Source organism: Paroedura picta, chromosome 14 (assembly GCF_049243985.1).
Source record: "Paroedura picta isolate Pp20150507F chromosome 14, Ppicta_v3.0, whole genome shotgun sequence".
Lineage (NCBI taxonomy): Eukaryota > Metazoa > Chordata > Lepidosauria > Squamata > Gekkonidae > Paroedura > Paroedura picta.
Window position 1 is genome coordinate 40249434 of NC_135382.1, and position 7047 is coordinate 40256480.

Here is a 7047-nt window from a genome sequence, read left to right on the forward strand (position 1 = left end):
TGCCAGGACCCTGACTGGGCACACCCTCCCAGTATTGCACGGCTGCCCCCATAACACAACATGCCCAGGGGGCTATTTTGGGGTGGGGATTCCCCTTTGGCCCGCTGTAGTTTCACTCTGAACAAGAGGAGAACAGCCCGTTGCTCTCTGCAGAGCCACGGAAAACCCCTGAGCAGCTTCAGAGAGGCTCCCTGCTTCTCACATCCTCTTCCACCAGCCAGGTCCCAGGAGGGAGGAGAGTGCGGGACCTCCCCGACAGACAGAGAGACAGAGAGATGCTGGCAGGCGACCTTCATGTGTGTGCAATGCCCTCAAGTCCCTTCTGACGTCTGGGGGCCTTACAAATCAGTGTCCGGTCCCCTGAGCAGCCTTTCCAGTGGAGGGCCCTCGTGGCTTCCCTCCCACTCTCCTTGGGGCTGCCTCTTTTCTGGCTGCCTTCGACCATTCCCAGCATCCCTGTCATTTGTCTTCTCAGAATGTGACCACAGTAGGATAGGTTAGTCCTTTAGTTTAAAGAGAATTCAGGCCCACGGACAGAGAGAGACAGAGAGACAGAGAGATTGTCTTTTTGGCAATCCCCATACACAGGTTGAAGTCACAAGAAGGGAGATCCTCTATGCTTCTGGTGGTGGGTTGCCCCTTCCTTTCCCACCTCCTGTCCCCTGAAAGGCTGTTTCCCCTGCTGCATCACCAGTCAGATTTCCCAAGATTTCTTTTTTTAAAACCTTGGCAGTTGAAATATCATGGTAACATTATCGTAACCCGTCTGTCAGGTCCCCTGAATCATATAAAGAGAAAAGTAACCCCCCTGGTCTTTTTCCTCGGGGATCTAGAGACTATTGAGAAAATAAAATCTGGGGCTTCAGAGGACCTGGAAGACTCAGTCTTATAACGCAATAGCAAGTTAGTGATTTGTCAGAGACCCCCAAATGGCATGGAGGGAAACCTTGCCAAACATTTACTTCAGAGTAAACATGCCTGAGCCTGGGGGCAAGCACCCATGCCCCAGCGGAGCCAGGAGTCAGGGCCACAGTTGCTGAAGCCATTCCATACCTACAATCCATTATGCCATCAGAGTCGCCCCATCAAAAGAGTGCAGGGAGGGCTGTGAGATTGCAGCTGGTGGCTGGGATCCCCTGGGATCACGACTGGTCTCCAGGTTACAGAGAGAACATCGGTGGTTTGGAAAGTAGACATGATACCCCACAGAAGTCCCTCCCTTCCCAAACCAGACCCTTCCCAGGCCCCTCCCCAAATCTCCAGATCTTCCTGGCCCCAGAGCTGGCAACCCAGGTGCCTAGGGCATCTGGGACTGGCCCCCTTCAGGGTGATGTCGGGGAAGATCTGAGCGGCATAAAGTCACTCTTGAAGAAGATTCGTCAGGACAGGAGAGGGGAAGGATCCGGAGAGAAACAGACGGAACAGAGATGCAAGAAACCCAAATAAATTATTCTCTCTCTCTCCCCCCCCTCTTTTTATAACAAGCACAATCAAAGGGAGGCCTGGAGTGGGAGATAAGCGGAAAGACCGAAGGAAGGGGGGGAGTGCTGCAGAGGAGGAGAGGATGACACAAGGAGAGAGGGAAGGGGAGCAGCGGGGAGAAAGCCAACCGGCTGCCTGTCTGGCTAGCTTGAGGGGGGGGGAGTGTGGAGATGCCCTCCCCCCACGACCAGGCCTATCTGCCCCCTCCTCGCCCGGCCCGGCCACCGGTAGTTTTTCACCCAGCTTGGCGGCGGGATGGGGCACTTTGGCCCGCGCAGCTGCTGGGAGGCTGGTGAATGAGCACCTGCTTATCTCTGCCCAACGGCTGTGAGCGGCCGCAGATTGTGCCGGGGATGAGGAGTTGGCTGGGCACGGCAATTTCCATATCAGCACCCGGCAGCCGCTCGAGCCGAATAAACACAACAGCCACGTGGACCAAAGGTTAATTATCAATTTTGAGAGAGAGACAGAGAGAGAGAGAGACAGAGAGAGAGAGAGGGATGGGGGGAAGGAAGGAAGGAAGGAAGGAAGGAAGGAAGGAAGGAAGGAAGGAAGGAAGGAAGGAAGGAAGGAAGGAAGGATTTCGGTCAAATTCTGGGGGGGGGATTCCTGCCCTTTGGGGCCAAGCCACCCTGGCAGAAGTTGCCTTGTTTTCGACAGCAGGTCAGGGCAGGGTCAGGCACTGCGGTGTCACCCTGACTGATCTGAAGGCCTGCGTGTTCTGATGCCCACTGTTGTTGGAGGAACATGGAACTTTGAAATGTCAAGTCATTCCTAACTCTGGCATGCTGATTTTGAACAAACCGTGTCTGTTTTGAAACGCCCCCGTTTAATGGGTCTCAGCCAGTTGGGGGAGGGGCTTGCAGATGGGGTCCACAAAGGATGAGGCAAAGCCCCCAGCCCAGCCCAGCCCAGCCCAGCCCAAGGGGTCTGCTGCTGAACGTTGTGGTGAGGGAGGCTGCTGGTGGTCTTCCCTTGGGGATGGCATGGGGTCGGGGGCATTTTGATCCCTTCTGTTGTTGGCCTGTAAATATTGTAGGGCTGCCAACCTCCAGGTGGGGCCTGGAGAGCTCCTGGAATCCCAACTGCTCTCTGCTCCGCCCAGGAAGCCTGGGAACGTGGCCAGAGGATGGCGCAGAGAGAGCAGAGCGGCTGCCCCGGTTTCCTCTGCCCTCTTTCTGCCGCCTGCCATGCTCCTCTTCACGCGCCGGCCGGCCGGCCGTTCCTTATCATCATCCCCCTGCTGGATTGGCGTTTGGTTGGGCCAGAGGTCACAGATCGGTGGCAGGACGGGGGCGGAACAAGGTGGCCCAGCGTCTGAAGCCCGGGACCTCCGGAAAGAGAGAGGTGGATGTCGGCGGTGGGGCTTACATTATCTTGGCGAACGGCTGCCTTGGCCTGTCCTTAATCCTATTGCTGGGGGAGCTTCAAGCGCCCCTCTGCCCCGTCGCTGACTCCCTCCTCTCTGGGCCAGCCACGCAGGAGGAATAAACCGTTAAGCGGGGCTCTGAACCCAGCCTGCTCTCTCACCACCAGGAGAGCTTAGTGGCAGATAGCGGGGCAGGGGGCAGGGGAGCCGGCTGCTAAGCCGTTGACCCTCTTGCGAGACGATCCCTCTCCAGGCGCCGGGGTGGGGGGGGGCCCATGTCCCCTTCGGTCCACCTCGCTCTTGTGGCTCTTCCTCTCCCACATGCAAGGTCAACTGTGCCTGGTAATTGAGCTCCTTCTCAGCACACAGAGGGCTCTTCTCTCGGCGCCCTGTAGATCCCCCCCCCCACACCTGAATTGTCCCGACTGCTGTCTAGGGTGGGGACCAGGCCTTGTGCTGAGGACTGCAGAGGGAGGTGTCTTCCGTGGAGCGTGTCCAAAGAGGCATCTGGGCTGCTCCAGTGGCAGCATCTCTCCTGCCCCTCGGGAAAGAGCCTTGTGGGGGGGGGGTGATGCCGGGGAGGGGGGGCTGCGAAACGAGTGGGTCCTGCTATGCCCAGCGTGTGTTCCAGCCTAGCCCCTCCCGCAAGGAGGCCAGGCAGGGTTGCTGCTGATGGGCAAGGACATATTTCCAGAGTGATCACAGGATGACTAATCCCATTTTAAAGACCCTCCTATTGAAGTGGTGATCACTGCTACTGACTAGGAAGATTTCTAACCTTCCAACTCTCAAAACGGACATTGTCATCAGTTTAAGAGTCTGAAAGAGGATGGAAATGCCCCTCTCCCCCCCCCCCCACATCCTCTAAAAAGAGGGCATCTGGTAATGTGGCCTCTGGGGCAGGTGAGGGAGAGGACAAGGTGAGAGAGGAAGGGTCAGAGGTAAATTATTTTTTTATTAAATTACCTCCACTCTACAAAACACCATATATAAAGCTGATTTTTCAAAATATATATAACTCTTTTATGTACAAATCTTTCAAGTAACTAACCCCAGCTTGCTAATGTTGAATTGTGTAATTTGTAACTTTGAAAATTATAAATTACAAGATTCAAAGTTACACCAACCACAAAACAATACTCCAATGGTTAATTTTTTTCCCCCAGCAGTAAATTATAGCTACTGTCCCCCACCTCCTTATGTGATCGACATTTCGTAACCCTCCAGCCACCATCTGCACCAAACATGTACTGGTTTTTCGTTCTTTGTCATAGGCAGACATGCTTTTTAACCAGGGTATTGTGTTCTCCACTGTCCTGTCTACCCTCCCTGTTTTCATGCCTTCCGTTTGCTGAAACCTAAGAAGCGTAAGGTGTAGCACTACCACCAGGTTTATGATCTGTGCGGTGGTCCATGGCTGACTCCTAGCCCTTTTCCTTGTCTGTAGGCCTACTCTAACTTGTTGTGCCCTTTTCTCATGTTCCCTCAGGAGAACTGATTTTAGCAAGGTGCTGTTCTTTTCTCTTTCTCTGTCTTGCGCAGGCCTTGTTTCCCCCTGGTCCAGGTTCCGTGGTTCTATTCCAGAAACGACCGTCTCCCATTCTTGATGTTCCATTTCTGGCCCGTGAAGGGTCTTTCCCACTTTCTTCCGTCCTTCCTTGGGCAGTTCCCAGGTAAAGGCAAAGTGGGGCATCCACTTCAGGGAGAGCCCCAGCGTCCTGGCATGCCGAGCTGCTCACTCCAAGAGCTGGAGTATTCCACAGTGGAGTCTGCCAGACACAAGTAGAGTCTCCTCGTTCTGTTGGCAGCTCAGTCTGAGGCCGCCGGGAGCACCTTAGAGAGAGGTTTTCGGGGTCCTTCATCAGATCCTGTTTGCAGGCTGTCTCAGCCAACCACAGCAACTGAAGTGTGCTATTTTTGCATGCCTGTGTGTGTTTTGTGTGTGTGCTAGGAACACTCTCCTTCGGCCCATCTGCCTCTCTTCATGCTGTCCCTGGCAGCCCACGGAGTTTCTCTCCGTCCGTCTCCTTAACCTCAAGGTCTTTTTGGCAGCTGAACTCGCAGCTGGGCTCTCTCGAAACCCAGCCGGCAAGGACTGGCTTCCACCCAGCAAAACCCCCGACTGGAAAGACAAAAACAGCGAGCTCAAAATAAGCCGAAACCCGAGCAGTGTGTGAGCCCCCCCTCTCCCTCAAGGGTTTCCTCCTGCCCGGCCCCCCCAGCCCCCTTGCCTGCCCCATGGCCCGGCCCAGCAAGCCCTCGCCTCCTCTTGCAGGGCTGCCACCCCACGTCCTGCCTGGAGGGGAGCCGCCTCGGCCGCACCTGCACTCTGCAATCCGTTCACATCGGCTCCCAAATCTAACCGAATCCAAAAATATTAAAAGAGGGTCCCATCTGTTGTCCAGCCGAGGAGAGCAGATGTGCGGAGGATTTCAGAGGCTGTCTGGCAGCCGTTCAAAACTGTCAGGACTTGCACCTGCTACCTCCGCTGCTGCCGGTCCCCTTTTGGATCTAATCCTCTCCTCATTCCCTGCCCCCTCCCCTCATGCAGGGAAAGGGGGGGTCCTTTCCCCTCCCGCCCATCTCCTCGCCCCCCCCCCCCCGTGGCAAAGACGGCTAGGTCTTCCCCTCGGACACAGGGGCGCTGCTGGCAGGCCATTGCGTGAACATGAGTGTGCAGATAGCAAGACAACGTTGGGAAGTGAGGCGCCCCCCATCTAGTTTCCCCGCTTCACCCAGCAGAACCCAAAGACAGGAAATAGGGTCCATCTGAGGACTGCAGACGTGGGGAGGTTCCAGAGGCTGCAGGCAGCTGTCGGGAACGGGACAATCTTAACCTGATTGTCATTGAGTGGCTTTGTGTTGCCAGAGTGTAGGCAGGGATACAAAGGGAGGGCATCCAGACGGGCCTGCTGGCCGGCGGTCTATGGGTGGGGGAGGTTGGGAAGAGGCGTCCATCCTTCTTCCAGAAAGAGCAAAGGAGCTTCTCAGTCCAGAGGTCCCTACAGTCCCTACAGAGCTCCTCTCCATCAAGATCCACATCATGCTGGCCTGATTCCCTCAGGCCCCTCCTTCTAAACAGGGGAGGCCCTGCTTCTGCAATGGCTGGGGATGCCTGGGAAGTCCTGCGGAGAGGGGGAATCTGCCCTCTGGCATTCATTTTCTCCAGGTCCTTGTGGTCTGGGAATCAACGGTTATCCCGGGAGATCTTCAGGCCCCAAGCCTGGCAACTAGCCTGGGACAAGCAGGGATCAAACAACTGGCTTGCACAGGGTGGCCAGTTCTGGATTGGGAAATTCCTTCAGATTGGGGGGGGAGCCAGAAGTGGGCAGGATTTGGGGAGGGGAGGGCTTCAGAAGGGTGTAATCAGTGCCCCAGAGCACCCCCCCCCCACAGCCCTTTCCTCCAGGGGAACTGAGCTCTGTTGCCTGGAGAACAATCCTAACTCCTCCAGGGCATCCCCAGGCCCCCCTGATGGGCAAAGACCTTCCTGCTCTGGCCCAGGATGGAGAAGCAGCTCCAGGTCGGCCAGGTTCTGGCTAGAGAAGGTAAGAGAAATCCTCCTTGCTGTGTGGGGCAGCCATGCCCCCCCCCCACCGTGGCTTCTGCCAGGAGAGTTGGAGGAAGCAGGGCCAGGTGAAAGATGGCTGCCCTGGGTGCCGGCCCCTGAAGCCCCCCGAGTGGCAGAGTGGCACGTGGGGCAAATGGATTTACTCACGGACTTCATTTAGCCCCCGTCCCTCTCTAAAATGGGGACCCAAAGCGGCCTGCATTGCTCTCCTGTCCCACACTGTATCCTCACAACTACCCGGGTAGGTAGGCTAAGTGGAGAGAGAGAGAGAGAGAGAGATTGGCCCTTGGTCCCCCACCGCCAAGGAGGGATTTGGACCAGGGTCTCCCAGGCCCGGTGGGACCCTCCGACGGTGACGCCATCCTGCCAGCCTCTCCCTGCCAGCGATCCCTTCCTGCCGCGGGACGCCTTAAGCTGGAAACGGGACCATCTGCCAAGCGGCCGCTGAGGCCAGTCAAACGGAGGGGTCGAGTGGGACTGTTTCCTTGGCTCCAACGGTGACCCTGCGACAGTCGCACGAAGCGTGAAATGCATCAAGGCCCATAATCCCCTTTTAAACTCAGCCCTGGAGGGGGGTGGGATTAGGCGCAAGGCAACCGTGCCGGATGGGAGGGCTGGGGGGGGG